The sequence below is a fragment of the Sinohyriopsis cumingii genome, chromosome 11 (assembly GCF_028554795.1).
Source record: "Sinohyriopsis cumingii isolate HCF-2022 chromosome 11, ASM2855479v2, whole genome shotgun sequence".
Classification (NCBI taxonomy): Eukaryota; Metazoa; Mollusca; class Bivalvia; order Unionida; family Unionidae; genus Sinohyriopsis; species Sinohyriopsis cumingii.
In genome coordinates this window covers 63,295,535-63,312,861 of record NC_142971.1, presented here as the reverse complement: position 1 = coordinate 63,312,861, position 17,327 = coordinate 63,295,535, and positions in this window count along the sequence as shown.

The window sequence follows — 17,327 nt, the reverse complement described above, 5'->3', positions numbered from 1 at the left end:
AATTTGGAAAATGTCCAGATTTACTATCTATTGTTTTAATTGTGTATACTTTGTAAAAGGATAATTAAGCTATCAGGGAATAAGGGACACTAAAATTTCTCACCTGGGAAATACGGATATTAAGGCCAAATCTTGTTTCAAGTGATTGGTTTGCAAAGGCGTACACGCATTTAAATATCACATTCCTATTTAGCTCTCGAATAAACCTTTACTTCAAAATGGCTACACTTTTAACTCAGTGTAAAAGTATTTTGTATCGATTGTGCATCCTCGGGTCATGGGGGTCATTACATTCCATAGTAGGCATTGTATACTGTAAAATGACAGGGCTGTTTGTATAATAAACAGAGACGCTAATATATCGCGTATATGTAACTTGGATATAATTCTTTGTAATGAAAACTGCCTAGATTTTGATAATAAATTAATTTACGAATTGTTAATATTATATATCTAAGTGTATGAAGTTGAATAACAAAATGTTTAACCATCTTTACTCTCTCAAGGAATTCGCTATTTATTATCAAACAAGGGCTATACAAGACCATGTACGGAATCTACTAGGGGATTGCCAGCGTTTCCGTGGCAGATTTCAACGACTTACTTCCCTTTTTAGAAGCAAGAATTCATAGGCATTGTTAACTTTGGAATCCAGAGTCTTTTCTATTTGGATTGTTTACTATCTATTAATAAAAAGAAATTGCACATAATTATTTGTCTGCCCAACTTTACTAGCTGATACAGATATGTTTTCACTTTCAAATGACCTTAACATTGCTTGAAGGTCAGAGGAAATGTAGGGATGTATTTGTGTGAAACGGCAGTGATTACTTAGTCTGCAGTGCAAGTTCGATAGCTATCTCTCCCAGGGTTTGAGACTTCTAACCAAACAAGAAAACTTGTACACAAATGTCGTTAATTGGGCTGTGATCCGACTCGTGAGTTGTGCCTTAAGGCAGTGGAAAACACATCGCAATGTGACAATACAAAAATCGCTCCTGAGCTACATACATTGTTAGGTTGCCGGTTCCCGTTATAGACCCCGGGGGACACAAAAAAGAGAAGCAACAGTCAGCTCCCATTTGAGCCATAGTACAAATATAACGTTCATCACACCAATTAGAGGATTCTACACACAGCTGCTGCTTTGCAGAACAAATGGATGTGCCTGCATCAAGCTGAGTAACGCTGAACTACATGGGAACTCGTGCCTCAGTACTTGCTGTGGCACATATGCTTATAAATATCGAAAGAGGAGGGAAGTAAAACCATGTCGCGTGTGTGTGGTTGGTACAACTTATAGCATACTCTTTGTTTGAACTATGGAGATGATATTCACCATAGACTCTTAAGGAGCAACGAAAAAGGAGTATTTAGCTGTCCTCAGTGAGAGACAAACGCCCACAGAAAAATGGACTCCATCAGTATACGCACAAGACAACGCTTTTAAGAAAAACACCCTTTATGAAAACGATGCATCCCAGTACACGTTTGAACTAGACGAGTTGCCTCGCAGAGGGCAAATAACACAAAGTGATTATATTGATGAACTGGACGCAGTGCTGGCGATTGGGTCTCGTGAGCCAGTTTCAGCTTCAAGGTAGTCGAAACGACGGGTTGAGCAGACACAGTTCCAGTTCCAGCTCTTAGGCAGCTGCGACTATGAGTTGAACAGACACCATGGTCAGTTCCAATTCCTAGGCAGTATGGATGACTGGTTGAACCTCTTGCTTCAGCCCTACGACCAGCTTAATTTCCTAGACATTTGGGATTAGGCGTTGAGACTTTGTTGGAAGGACAAACGACACTAAAACAGGATTATGACCTTGCTGATGTTTCGTGTCAGAGAGACACACGTTTATGGTCTAACCTGGCACAAAGCGACTGGCCTACACGATCGGTTTCGATGCTATGCTTATTGACAGAAAAACGGGCAAGGAGAGGATTTGGGACCAAATTATTCCAAAGTGTGACGTGAGACTTACGCAAAAGGCAGTCAAGCGCTTTTGCAAAGCTCTGCGAGATCCCATCCCCTGCGACACAGAAATTATTTCAGAGACGGATGAATTAGGCTGGTTAGAGAATTGTCAGCCAGTAGTAGTAAATGGGGGCACCCAAGCGACAATGGGAATTAGCATTACAAGACCCCTTGGGCAACTCTAGCGACAATGGAAAATTAACATGGAGAAAAATCGTGGGACAATCTGGCGACAAGGGAAATTAACATGGAGAAAAATCGTGGGTCACTCTAGCGACAAGGGGAATTTAACATGGAACTATAGTGTGGGTCTGTCTAGCGACAAGGGGAAATTAACATGGGAATAGAGTTTGGGTTTGTCTAGGGACAAGGGGAATTGAATATGGGATTTTTTTTTTTTTTTTAAATTTAAATTTAAATTTAAATTTTAAAAAAGGGGTAGGCAATGGAAAGGCTGTCTCTTTTCGAGAAATATGGCTGGCCCTGAAAAGGGCCTTTGGGTTTTCTTCTTCTTCTGCTTCTAATTTCTTCTTTTTCTCCACCAAGTTCTTATTTTATCTCCAACACTCTTTCTCTTCTTCTCTTTCTTTTTCTCCTGCTCTTCTTTCTTCTTCTTCTCTTCCTCCCCTTCTTTCTTCCTCTTCTCATTTTCTTCTTCTTTTTCAATCTTTTCGTTCCATTTGCTTATTCTTATTCTTTCCTCTTCATCCTCCTTCTCCTCCTTTATCTCTTTCATGACACCACTAATCTTGTCCTTTACCTTTTTTAAGTTATTAATTTCCATCTTTACACGATGGGGACTATAGGAATAATGGTCTTCAACCAGTCTTATTAACATCTGCTCCATCATTCCTAAGTTGTCTAAAACGTCCTGTAATGTTTGTATTTTGTCCATTTGGTTAGAAGCCATCTTCTTTTTTTATTCTTTGCAGAATGGTTTGAACGACGAATACTATGGGTTCTTATACTTAAAGCGCGTACGTGAAGGAAAACATCCCCCTAAAACGTAAAATTGATCTTACCTAGATCATGACCAAACAACGTGCGAACGTGAAGGAAAACATCCCCCTACTTTTTCATTTCATATAATAAAACCCAAACTATACTTTCTCATTTCATATAATAAAAACCCAAACTATACTCTCCACATACGCTAAGAAACAATAAACAAAATCCATAATCTACTATCCACACAATCTTACGTAAGCGCTTACAAAACCCAAACTATACTCTTCACATACGCTAAGAACAATAAACAAACCCATAATCTACTATTCCCACAATCGTACGTGAGCGGGTACAAACACAAACACAAACACACAAACACAAACACACAAACACATACGCTAAGAACAATAAACTAATCCATAATCTACTATCCACACAATCGTACGTGAGCGCTTACAGAACCCTAACTATACTCTTCACCTACGCTAAGAAACAATAAAGAAACCCATAATCTACTATTCCCACAAACATACCTGAGCTCTTACAAGCACCAACACACAAACACATACCCTCACACTATCTTAAAAAAGAGTTAGTGTTTATAATCACACTACTCTACCTACACACATTGGCAAATCGATCGTTATTTCTTTTCTAGAGTATTGGGTAGCCCTGAAAAGGGCTGTTTTTTTTTTGGAACTTCATGGACACCTGGTTAATGGTGGCACCTTCCAGGCCTAGCGCCACATACACATCTTGTCCCCCAGTTACTTTTTACCTTTTTGGGGGAGAGAGCAGAGGCAGGATATGTCGCTTCAGAATCCCAATTTTCGCTCTCTGGGATTCTGAAATTTCTTCTTCTTCTCTCCTTTTCCTCCTCCTCCTCTTCTTTGTATCTTCTCTCCTCCTCTTTGTATCTTCTTTCCTCTTCTTCTTTATATCTTCTCTCCTCCTCTTCTTTGTTTCTTCTTTCCTCCTCCTCTCTTATCCTTCCCTCCTCCACAATGGCTTCCGCGGCCAGTTCATTTAATATGCGCCTGGCATATTCCAGATGCACATGAAGTTCCAACAGTTTCTCCAGTCTCGTGTTCATTTTTGGTGTTGATCAATCAACAAGGGTAGCTAGACTGCCGAACGAGTTTCAATTTATAGTGAAAGCGCGGACGTGAAGGAAAACATCCCCTAAAAACATAAAATTGATCTTACCTACATCATGACCAAAAAACAACAACGCGCGGACCTAAAACAAACACTCACTCACTTTTTATGCTACCCATCACTATTTTAAAATTTTTTATAAATCACTTCAATAGACTATCCACATACGCAAAGCAATCCAATCTAACCCCAAATTTACACCTCAAACACCAAAAAAAAAAAAAGACATCATTTTAATCTACTATCCATACCAACTTACTTAACCACTTACAAACACAAACACACAAACACATACCCTCACATTTTTTTAAAAAAGAGTTAGTGTTTATTTTCACACTACTCTACCTACACACATTGGCAAATCGATTGTTATTTCTTTTCTAGAGTATTGGGTAGCCCTGAAAAGGGCTGGGTTTTTTTGTTTGCTATGGCATTCTTTTTAGTTTCTAAGAATGCGATGTCCTCTGAGGATAGACTTTCTGGCGATAGGTCTGCTTCTTCGGAAAGAGAAGAAGAACTCTTTGGTGTCGATACGACAATCGACAAAGCCTCTGTCAGCTTCAGGTTGCTGCTGCTGCTCTTGTTGTTGTTGTTGCTGCTGTCTCTGAAGTCTGTACTTCTCTGTCCATTCTTCTTTTTCCCTGTTCATTTCTTCTCTGAAGAGCTCTTCTATCAGGTCTTCAGTGATTTTTAACATTCTCACATTCTCTATTTCTTCTGGCTTCGGTATCAGACTGTGTCTGACCCTATGCAAATTCACGTAGGCTTCGTTGAGTTTAGCTAGTTTGGAGCACATCTTCTTAGGAGGATGAGTCGACAATGGATGGTTAGACTGGAAACAACCCGGTTCTTAAAGTCAAAGCGCGGACGTGAAGGAAAACATCCCCCACACGGTTTTTGAGTCGCAACGTTCAGTGAGTGTCATGAGAGGGATAGTAAGAAATGAAAGAGCATCAATCCAACATTCTTATAGCTAAACAAAAGACAAAGGCATTTTTTTTCAAAACACAACACTTTTTATTCAAAAATCACTTAACACTAAACAACAACTCTAACATTTTTAACAATAATCCAACAATATAACATCAAACAATTTTTTCAAAACACAACATTTTTTATTCAAAAATCACTTAACACTAAACAACAACAACTCTAACATTTTTTAACAACAATGCAACACTAAAAGTTTCTCCACTAGGTAAAGAGGGATAACAGTCTTCCAGGGTTTCTAGTAATCTAGGATGACTTCTCTCAAACTGTTGATTTCTATGGTATTATCGAATTCTGCATACAGGATGACGTTCACCGTTTCATCAGGGTCTCGGTCTTTAAACTGAATTTCCACACGAATCTGGCCGGATTTTATAGGGTGGAAATGTCCCTCGTCGCTGCCTTGGTCTGGAGTGAAATCGAAAGCCCACAATGCGTAGCCTCCTGCATAATCCTCGTACGTAATACCGTGACTGGTATTGGTTCCTAACTGTCCGGTGGCTTCGTACAAGGACAAGTACGATCTCAAGTAATTCTTCTTTTTAAAGTCAGGTCCGAAAGGTCGGGTACACAAGGTCTTGCCATCGCGACTGACTTCGATTTTGGACACGCCAAAGTGTTGAAAGTAGAAAGGATTTTTTTTCGGCAGCTCCGTTGAAGGCTGTATTCTCGACGATACCAACGATCAAACGTTTGGGTAACTGTCCTTGGAACAGATGATCTTCGATCATGGATCGCTGTCCCTTGGGAATGGTGAAGGTTTTCACTTCCACGCGTCGTATGGGATACTTGGCGGTCGTTCTGCTCAACGTCTGACTGATGTCGTTTCCCACTTTAGGTAACACTTCCACACGGCGTACGTAGAGTCTGGCTTCTAGGATTTTGGTTTTGTAACCGTCACTATCAGCCATCAAATGGAAAGCGGCACTGCTACGATTCAGTCTCAGGCGGACATCCACCCCGTTCAGCAAATACTTTTCTTGCAACCACATGTCCAAATGCAAACGATCCATCAGTTCTAAACTTGTGTCGGCTCCCGTGATTCTCTTTCTTCGTTCTACAAATCCATCATTGTTGTCTTTCTTTTCATCAGTTTCCAATATTTCAAACTTGGTAGGTTCGTCAGCTTCCCATACCACACAGGCATTGAGATGAGTGTTCTTGGCATCTATTCCGTACGTCAAGAGATTTTCCAGGTAGGCACGATAAGGGTAAGTATCCATGCTGCTACTGACCAGTTTGTTATTCAAATACAAGTCCACTCCACTGAACAAGGAATGCATGAAATTGTTGACGGGAGCTACTGCTTCATCGTCTATAGCACCTCCAGTCTTATCTAGAATTTTGACTTTCAGGTACAAGTAACTGCTATTCTCATCGATGTAATCTTCGGGCTGTCCTTTGATTTCAAACTCGATGGGAGCGGAATCGGTCAGTGAGGAGACGGGGTGAAATTCCACCCACTGGGATTCTTGCATCGTCATCATCGTGGGGGGCATGGCAAACAGATCCAGTTCCGTCTTGGAACAAGCGCAAGATTCTCGGTGCATCATTTTTTTGTCTCCTTTCTCAATAATCGAAAACGTCTAAGTCTCGAACGGTTCTTCTTTTCTTGGCCTTTCTCGCTTGAAGTCTGGTGAAAGGGTGTTTTCTTCGTCGTCTCTTTCTGCCTTGTCCTTGCTGAATGCCTGACTCGGTAGCGTGCAGGGCATTTATAGGTGTTTCTCGTTGGCCTAAAATGTCTTTGCCCGTTTGCAGCAAGACATTTTTGCCTGCCCTCATGAAGGCTTCTTTAGGGTTTTGTTTGTCGATGATGATATTTTGGAGAAATTCTTTGCCTTGCGTCAGTGCCGCATCTTTCAAGGCGTGCAATCCGCGTGTCACCATCGGTTTCAACATCGGGGCCACCGAACGAAAGGCCGATTTTAACATATCTCCTAAGCCGTGTCCTCGCTGTTGAGCAACCCCTCGGTACACTGGATACATGACTTACGAGTCGTGAGAGAACCGTTTTCGAAAATGGAGTTTCACCGTGACTTTTCCTTTGGTGAATGGAATATTTTGTCCCAGATCTCCTTTTATAGCAATGTTGACCGTGTCCAAATACGACTTACTGACAGGCAAATAGTGAGGATGGACAAATTCGCGGTGGACGTGGTAAGTGTTTCCACCTTCCTCAGTGTTCGTGGCAGAATCCACTTTGAAAGGAATGACACGCAGTAACGGTACGGAGGTGTGTCCCACCACGTTGTACTTCACCACATCGGAATACACGAACATCAAATTCAGTCCTTGGTTCAGTTCTACCGGGGCACGAAATAACTTGCTAAAAGACTCGTTGTCGTAAACGATGGGCAATTCGTTTTTCTTGATCATGGTCTTTCTCATGTCCATGTCTCCTCCCGACATGTCATACAATTCAGGACAAAATAAAATGGACAGGATTTTACTCCGTTCAAATTTCATCAAGAAGCGACGAGCTGCTTTGTGGTACTCCATGGTGACATTTTTGTTGACATGCTCCAAAGCTTTCAGAAACACGACATTAAACCTGGAGGTTATGGTGCTGACCAAATGTTGACCACTAAAATAATAGCCTGGGGGAATGAACAAGTGATAGGTGGTGTACTTTTGTGTACGGGTTTTCTTGTCATATTTGACATTGCTATCCATCCACTGTTGCATTTGCTCGTCATGAACTTCCACATCAAAAAAATTTTGATTGGGAAGGACATTGAGGACTTGGGTCGGGTGAATCGTTTCTACTAAAGCCACTTCCCAATGGGCTTCGTGATCTAACTGGATGGCCTGAGGTAATTTGGCCGTGTAACAGCACAACGTGTTCTTGGGAAACACCTCCATGGAACTGTCACTGGGTAAAGTTAAGTAAAATTGGTTTTGGTGACTCATAATTCCAGAGTTCTGTGGCTGTCCGAGGGGTTACTGGACGTCAGAGGCGTGTCTCCGTCTAAAATGGGGTTCTGGTTGTGATTGAAGTGGTGACTGGCACTGGCACTGGACACAAGGTTCCCGGGGTTCCCGTTCGAGGTGAATTTCAGGGAGGGATTAGGAAGCAGGTAACCGATGCAACTGCTCAATAAAATGGTCCACAATTGTTTGTCTCCTTGTTGCAAACTCAAATTGGCGATGGCTGCCCCGATGACACAATACACCACGAAGATTTGGCAGAAAAAGACGATTTGCGTTTTAGGCACACGTTCTCCACACCACACCCACAAGGGTTGTTTTTGTAAATCTTGCACAGAAGAACTAGGTGAAGGAGGAGTGGTCGGGTTCTGCGTTCGAGAATGCTTTCGATGTCGTACACGTCGTCTTCTTTTTTGGTGACACGTTGTAACTCGGGCAAATAAAACGTTCCTTTGAGCACTTCTCCGTTCATGTCTTCCAATTTATAGACGGCAGGATGACGGCCATGCACTCGTCCAGTGACGCGAAACAATTCGGTCGTCCAGTTAGGTAAGTAACCTTTGTCGAAAGTGCGTTTGGTTTTGCAATGCGCACCCAATCTCCTACGGCCAACTCTCCACTTTTCTTGGGGACAGCCCTCGTCGGGGACGTACCAAACAGGCGCTCAAACACCAACACCTCGTTGTCGGGAGTCACGTCCTGCGGGGCACGTCCGATGCTTCGATGGTAAGATTGGTTGTACGCTTGCACCAGGTGCGGTAAGATGTCGATGTACTTCAGAGTGTGGTGATGCGTAAAATATTTCCACATGCGTTCTTTCAAAGTGCGCTGAAAACGTTCCACGATGCTGGCTTTGGTTTCGGGATTCTCGGTGGTAAAAAGATGAATGTCACGTTTCTTTAATTCTTTTTGGAAAGCTTGGTTCAGAAATTCGGTGCCTTTGTCCGTTTGCCATCGAAGAGGGTGACGACCGCTTTGTTTCAACACCCGTTGCAGGGCTCGCACTAACTCGCTGCTCGATTTGGAAGTCAAGGGCACGACCCAGGCAAATTTGGAAAAGACGTCGATGACACAAAACAAATATTTGTAGCCACGATTGTAGCTGGCCAAATGAGAGACATCGGCTAAATCGGCTTGCCATTGATGATCGATGCCTTCCACTCGGGTGCGACTTCTGGCAAACTTGCGTCGAATGGGTTTGTGTAAAGTGTAGGTAGCTTGTTCTTGTAACCATCGTTGCACTTGAGGTAAACGGAGACTTTTCAGTCGCGTTTTGGCAGCACGATACAATTTTTGAACTCCTGCGTAACCTGCAGGATGGGAGGGATCGTAGTAAATGCTGGCTAAGACTTTTTCCATTTTTTTGTGTTGGTTGGTGTGTTAATAAGACACCCACTCTTGGAGGAAGCTACTCTTTTTCTCTTGGGGTATTTTTTTGGATTGCAATGCTTTGCGTGTGCGGCCAGCAATAGGTGTCGAAGAGGAGAAGGATGTCTGAGCGGGGGATATCGGTTCTTGTTTCACTTCTGTCTTCACTTCTGTCTTCACTTTCTTTTTCTCTTGTGAGGAAGAAGGGGTGGCCATCATCTTTTTAATCCATCCAATTCTGGAGGTAGGTGGTGTTGTTAACTTGCGTACTTTTTCTGGTGGAGTTTGAAACCCTTCCTCTTCTTCTCCTTTTTCTGTCTTGGTCACGGGTACTGGTGGTACTGGTACTGGTACTGGTGATGGTGCTGGACTTTTCATCAAGGTCTTAAAATCTTTCAGAGTGGGTAGAGCTGTTTCGTCTAAAGCTTTCTGGTGAAAGAGTTGCAGTCGTTGCAAGAGTTGACCGTACTTTTGCGATTTTTCTGTTTCGGACAAATCTTGGCGATCCATCAAGGACTGCAATTCGTGTTGTAACTGGGACATCTCGCTCAAATGGGGATTGGGAGGTAAATGCGGGGTGTGTTGTTCTTGCCACCGATGGTATTCCATCCATTGTTTGTAAGGCACTAAAGCTAGTTTTCGTCCTTCCATGGGGTTGTCAGGGGTCGATTCTGAGATCTTGGAACTTCCGAGGCCTTTTTATCTTGCTCCCACCAGTCCTCCCAACATGGTTCCCAAGACTCCTTTCAGTATGGGGCCTAACAAGAGAGGTAAAATACCTCCACGTTGCACTAACATCTTCTTTTTTTGACGAATGGGAATTTTCTTTTGAACCATTTGGCGAAGAACGTGACGATGTTTGCCTAAGCATTGTTTCTGGTGTTTGGACAAAGGGATCGTGCCTTTCAAAACGTTCAAACAACATTCACACACGGTATCGATGACCTCTTTGGAGGCTGTTTGAATGAGTTTTTTTCGTAGGGGTGGAGAAGCTTTGGACAGGACAGATAACATGTCCCCATGTTTGGCTAAACGTGGTGGCAGTCCTTTCCTTTTCTTTCCTTGGGGTTTTCTGGAGGGTGACATCTTTGAGTCTTCAGGAGCACCAAAAAACACTGATACCCGACTTGGTCACAGGCCTTTTTTATACTGGAACGCGTCGCTACTGATTGTCTTTACGTCGTATTAGTTTGAGGACAGGCATGACACGTCGTGCAGGGTACGTAACGGACTAAATCGAGCCAGTTCTTGCTTGGACAAATCCAGTAAACTTTGTAACATGCCCGATCTTTCTTTAACTTTGATTTTGGGAGAAGGTACTTTGTGAGCAGCAGCCACTGCCACTAAATTGGAAGGTCCTGCCACTGGGGAAGTTCTTTTGGGGGTCATCAACGGAGAAGTTCTTGGTGTGATCAACGTCTCCAAGTACTCTTCAGTTCTGGGTGTCATTAACGGAGAAGTGGACAAACGTGAAGCTGCCGGAGACGCAGTCACCGCCGTGGCAGGTCGTGGTTTGCGAGTGTAAGGTTGCGTCCTGGCCGAAGTGCCTCTCTTGCGACTAGTTTTCTGTGGACTTTACTTTTTCTGGGGGCTTCTCTTCTTTTTCCGGGATGGTGGTGGTGTCTGGTCAGAGGAGGGTCCTGCCACTGGAGAAGTTCTCCTTGGGGACCTGGTCTTTTTCTTCTTGGGGCTTCGTTGGACTTTTGTCTTGGGTATAACTTTGGGGGCATTAGGATCCCATCTTAAGAGTGAGCGAATGATGACCCCTCCTAGAGTACCGCTCCCTCCAGGTTTCAAAATGATTTGTTTTTTGGTTTGAGTGTCGATGCGGGGATCGGCCAGTTGGACCAAAGCGACTTTGTTTCGATCAAAAAAGCGTTTGGTTTGATGAGGAATCTGAATGATTCCTTGGAGTAATTGACGTGCCGTCACCGTGAACCATCGTAAGACTTCTTTGAGACTAGCTTCTAAGACACGAGCTCGTGTTTGTGGATTTTTTTCTCGACTGATGCCATACAAGGCACGAATCAATTTGACGGGAAGATGCGACTGAAGGGACGTCATGATCGCACTGTGTGAGACAGAACGAAAAAGGGTCTGAGGTTTTTATAGATTTTTTTATGGGGAGTGAAATGAAGTCGAGGACGGAGACGTGTACAGGACAGGCCCTCCGTCTTGGCACCAGTGGTGAAACAAGTGGGTACGAAATCGCAAATCCTCGGGAGTCGTAGGTTTCAAATCGACGAGTAAATAGGCGTGTGGCGTTTGAGTGGCATCGTCGTACGCCTGAGTCAGCCAAGGCGTTCCTAACTGTTTGGCTAAGACTTGCACTTGCGATTTATCTCGAGCGCTTTTAAACAAGACCACGTAATGCGCATTGAGACTGATGGTGCGATGGGCTTTACTTTGTTGAAACAAATTTTGGGTGATGTAAACGACACTGGCATTACGGTGATGCCCTTTGCGTGTGAACCACAGTTTAATTTCTTCTTCGTCTTCTCCTAACATGTCGTCGAAAATGCCCAAATGGGTTAGACGGGAGTCAGAGACGATACCGTCGTCTTCTTTAGGAATGCCTTCCACAAACACGATGGAATCGCCTTGACTTTCTCGCAAGAGGCTGTACGCCGATTGCCACTCTTTGTAACACCACACGATTCGTTGAGGGGGTCGATCGATCAAATGATGTTTATGTTCGATCAAACGTTTGACGAATTCGGTTTTGCCTGAACCGCTAGGTCCAGCAATGAGCATGTTAAAGGGATGGCGAAGATACAAAGCCTCCCAACTGGCACGATCTAAGTGTTCGTCGATGACTTTGACAGTAGAGGAAGAGGGAGCAGAGACAGCAGAGGGAGCCATGGTGTGAGAAATGTCACTTGTGACACGAAAAACAAACAAGACAAGAGTTTATATACTTTTTCAGAACACGTTTATTGAATGTTTTTTTCAAACATGAATACGAAAGACAAAAAATACATAAAAGCCAAAGGCTTAAGTACAAGAATAAAAGGCACATGATAACCATGAACGTGGAATAAACACAAGTGTCTGTACCACATGTTTTGGGTAAAGTTCTAACCAGTTCTATAGTAGGGGTAAGGTCACACAAGTGTCCTCCCGAAAGGGTCTTTCAGGCCTGTCCACGACAGTCCTGTCCTGGGTGACGGGTTCTTCTGGCACCGTCACTAACACAGGTTGAAAAGTAACTTTTTTCCTTGAATAACTCTCGTGCATACTAGGCCACCTCTTGTGTCCAATCCTCAAAACCCTGGTCTCGGTGATGTCCAACATTTGACTCCTAACCAATCTGGTTTCTTCTTCGTTAACGACATGGTAAGTTACTTCAATGAACAATGAACTATCGATCTTGCCTAGGGTTCCTTTTTATATACAGACCAATACCGACGTGACCGTACGGTAAGGTGAATTGATTGGGAAGTCGCACTCGCTTCTGGTATACAATTTGATAGACTTTTTCCAAGGGTCGACTGACGATGTGGTGAGTGGTAAACGTACAATCTTGTTCGGTTGATAGGTGGTCACTTTAAAGTTTACATCCTCTCCTGATTGCAAGGCTTCTTTCAATACCCCAAAGTTGACCACTCGACTGGTACGATGATTCAGAGTCAGTCCTTTCACTTTGTACGTCGTGTGCACTTCTCCTTGTTTGTCCCGGTATTCGTAGCCGTAATTTTTGGGACCACCACTGACGAAACTTAGAATCTTGTCGTCGGGATGCTCGTCTGTCCAGGCTCCTAAACGGTCTCCTTCGATGTCAGGGTGCTGTTGAATCGGGTGATGGATGTAAATGCAACTGTCCGTGTCAAAGTACAGGACGCGTTCTTCTAACAGTTCTAAAGCTTCGTACAATTTTAAGCGAGCATGAGCTGTCACGTAAGCCGCAATGATGACATTTCCAAAAGGGTCGTCTTGTACAAAGTCCAGATCTTCTTCGTAATTGACCAAGATCAAATCCTCTCGAACGACGTCCACGTGTTTCATGTATTTGGTTTTGTCGTTAATCATCTGGAAGTAGCGGGAAGGTTCTGTCAAATATTCCGTCTTGGGTAAACACGGTCGTTGTGCCATTTTACCCCACAAGCAATTTAACATCACTTTGGCAAACGATCGCCTGCCTTCGTTTTTTTCGATGTGGTCTAAAGAGATGCCTTCTTGTGCGTAGTATTTCTCTTTGAATTGTATTTGGTCTTCGGGAGTGTGACACCAGGAAGGATAGCCGCTGGCTTCTTGTTTCAGTTTCAAAAAGGCATCCACGTAGTCGGCGAAAATGCCTTTCTGAGTAGGGTCACCCTTGTGGTACTGTTGTGTCTTGGGAAAGTGGCAAATTTCGTACACTTCTAACAGTTGGTATCCCATGTCCAGAGCTTTGAACAATTCCACGCTGACCCAGGTTCCCGTCAAGGCACGTTCTTCCTGGCTGTGATGGCAAGGTTGGTCCTGGTTGCACGTTTCGGCACAAGTACGGCACAAGGGAAACATCAGTTTGCCTTGACAATGGTGAGGTAAGACGGGATGGTATAGGTTCGTGGGAGGCAAAACTTTACACTTGATCAAGCCTTCGTATTGTCGATTGTTTTTCAGGTCGATGTGTTCCGTGAACAATTGCGGGTGCCCTACAGGAAAGCGACAATATTTGCACACGTAGGGATACAGCGAACACACGTCCAAGTATTTGATTTCTTCTCCTTTCTCTTCGTCGGCTTGGTACAGCAAACAGGTGGCATTGGTCCTTCCTCCGTACAAACTATCCCTCGGGTTCAGCGGGTCCATGAACTGGTAACTTTCCACGAGGCGTGTAAACTCGGGATCGGTTTTCAAATGGTGATCGTACTCGTGTTCCCACATTTCCACCACTTGGTATCCTTGCTGTTCTAACTTTAGGCGTCGCTGACAAGTGTCCTGGTACAAGTCTTCCATGGTTCGTTGCAAAAACTGATTTTTAGTGTCACGGTCAGGGTAACAGATGGGACATCCGTGAAATAAGCAACCGTTAAACTCGTACACGATCTTGGGGTTTTCTAAGTCCCAGCCATCTACCGAATACGTTCTGATGGTCTTTTCGCCTCCTCCGTTGCGGGCATGCTGAATCCATTTGTCTTCCTTGTCGCACAAGTAATGTAACCAACGTAGGGCTTTGACCGAGTATTGACGCTTGACATAGTGGGTCGTTTGAGGACTGATGACAGCCACGGTGTTTTCAGGCATGAATCGTTGGCGGTACACTAAGGAACACGCTTTGGCAATGGTGCAAGCTTCTTTCAAAGGATCGACCCCTCCGTGTTCCATGAACAGTTCTCGAAATTTTCCACAGCAACGTCGTAAAATGTCCACGTCGGAACGACAATACTTTAACATTTCTTCCTGAAAGTCGAAGGGGTCAGAGGCATGAGCCTGGTACCAAGCGTAGAAAGCTTCTCGTTGTTCGGTACGCATGTTGTCGGGGTCATAATAGTGAGCCTCAGGTAAATGGGGTAGAACGGCATGTTGATTGGCTTCCGTATTGAAAAGGTATGGAAAGTACCCTTTAGCCATTTCTGTCATTCCAAACGTTTTAGGCATTCGACTCAAAGGCATGGCCAAGTAACTCATCGAATCTTTAATCTGTACTTGTCCCACTTGCATGAAAATGATTTTGGCTCCGTTCAAAGTGACTTTAGGACGTTCGGTGCCTTGTTCCGTATAGTATCTGAGAAGAAACTGTCCATCGTATCCGGAGAAATTGTGAGCCATCACCGTGGCATGACGATGACAATCTCCGTAACGTTCGATGTCCTCTTTGCTCCATGTCTTGTCGGTGGGGTCTAAGACCCATTGGGCAAAATCGGCTAACGTGTTTGGTCCCCGAAAGATTTTTTCACGTCCTCCAGGAATCTTGCTGCAGTGAGGGCAATGACTGAAGATAGGTTCTTGAATGCACTTCTCGCACGCTCGATGAGCCACGCAGAAATTAGGAATGTGAATGCCGGTCTCTTGCATGCATTCGAAATCGAAAAAGATGAAATTGCCTTTCTTCTTGTGACCGTCCTCTTCCTCTGGTGGGGGTTGGTATTTTTGCACGTAACATTCCTGTTCCAAGTCCACGATGTGGTGACAAATGTGACATTTTTTCTTTCCTCGACATACGTGTGCCTTGGTACTATTGGTACGTATGCCTTGTCCACACATTTCTTCTGTGAACCTTGTGTTTTCAAATGTTGCTGGTAACAGGTAGGGCTGACAAACGTGCGCAGACAAGTTGAACAAGGCACTGGTTCTTCGCTCAGACAGGGTGGAGAGGCCAAACATCCTGGGCATTTCCATCCACAAGACTTGTGTTGCTCTCGATTGTTATAACCATAATCACATTTCTCACAATAATAACTGTATCCCAGGAATCCAGTGATACTGGTAATGGTATCGAAATGTTCATCGTGATAATAGACATGAATGTATTTTCCGTCCTTAAAATCTTGGCCTCGAAACAACAGAGTTCCACGCATTTCTTGAGGGTGCACTTTCAAGGTGTAGCGTGGAGCTAGGGCATCTTGCAATTTTTGCATCTCAGGAATGCCACAGGGTGTGTCTTTGGACAGTCCGGCTTGTTGTAACAGGAGTTCTGCTTCATTTCGTTGTTTGGCTCGATCGGATCGTTGAATAGTTTTCCAGGTTCTTTTCCATTCTACCGTGTCGTTCTTGTTGGCATAGGTTCGTCCCACCACGATGGCACGGGCTAAACACATCTGGTCTTGAGGGTTGTGAATTCGGACGAGACTTGTTTTGGTGTTGCGAAGGTTGTCAATAACATCTTTTTGCGTCCTGTCCCTTGAGGAAGAGAGACGTGGGCCATTTTCAGTGTGGCTTTACCATCGGTGATGTCAAACTGGTCATTAGATTGTTGTACGTGTTGAATCTTGTCCATGATTTTGGAAGGGGTTAGTTCTGCGGGTCTGCTAAACTCGATCCAAACAGGGGATTTCAAACCGTCGTGATCTATGGATAGTGTCAAGCGATCGTCTTCTTTGGGTTGACATTGTCGCTTGAGTGCGGTGAGCAAAGAATCCCACATCTCGGTGATAAACCCTTCTGCTTTCTCCAAGGGTACGTCGGACTTGAAATCTTTAAACTTCACCGTGTAGGTGTAAGCCGTGGTTCTAAATTTTCTAGAGGAGCGCTTTTCCGTCTCTCGAATGGAATAGTACTTTTCAGGGTTGACTAAGGGTGGTGAACTTGGTTTAGAGGGTTCGGATTCTGGTTCACTCATGTCCTCTTCAAAATCACTGGCATGAATTTGTGCCAAGATTTCAGCCCTGGTACGAGGCGATAGATCACGTTTCTGCCTCTTACTCTCTTCTTCTTCTTTCTTCTCGAATGAATAAGATCGTTTCATCTTGAGTGCAAAACGTCAAATGACTCAAGTTCAAACACCATAGACTAATTTATAGTCATGGCAAACCAGCGTATATAAAAAGGGTGTGTCTTGTCCTTTCACTATTCATTTCACTCTCAAACCGAGGAGAACGATGGAAGAGACTAGCCAAATCGAACGTTTCGTCAGAGCTTTGCGAGGGGTCATTAGAAAATTCTCTTCAGACCAGCCGACAGACTACTCTCCTTCCTTTCGAGATAAGAGTCAGGATACTTGCTATATCTGTCAGAAGAAAGGGCATTGGTCTTCAGAGTGTCCAGACCGTCAAAAAAGAAAAAAAACAGGGGCTAAAAAAGACAAAAGTCAAGATACCTGTTATTATTGTAAAGAAAAAGGACATTGGTCTCCAGATTGCCCAAAAAAGAAACAAGAGGAGTCAGAAGAAAAGAAGGATTCTTCAGAAGAAGAGAGGGATTCTTCGAAAGAAGAGAGGGATTCTTCAGAGGAAGAAAGAAGACAATTCTATTTAAAAGAAGCAAAGAAACAGGAGAAGAAAAGAAGAAGGGAAGAAAATGAGGAAAAAACGGT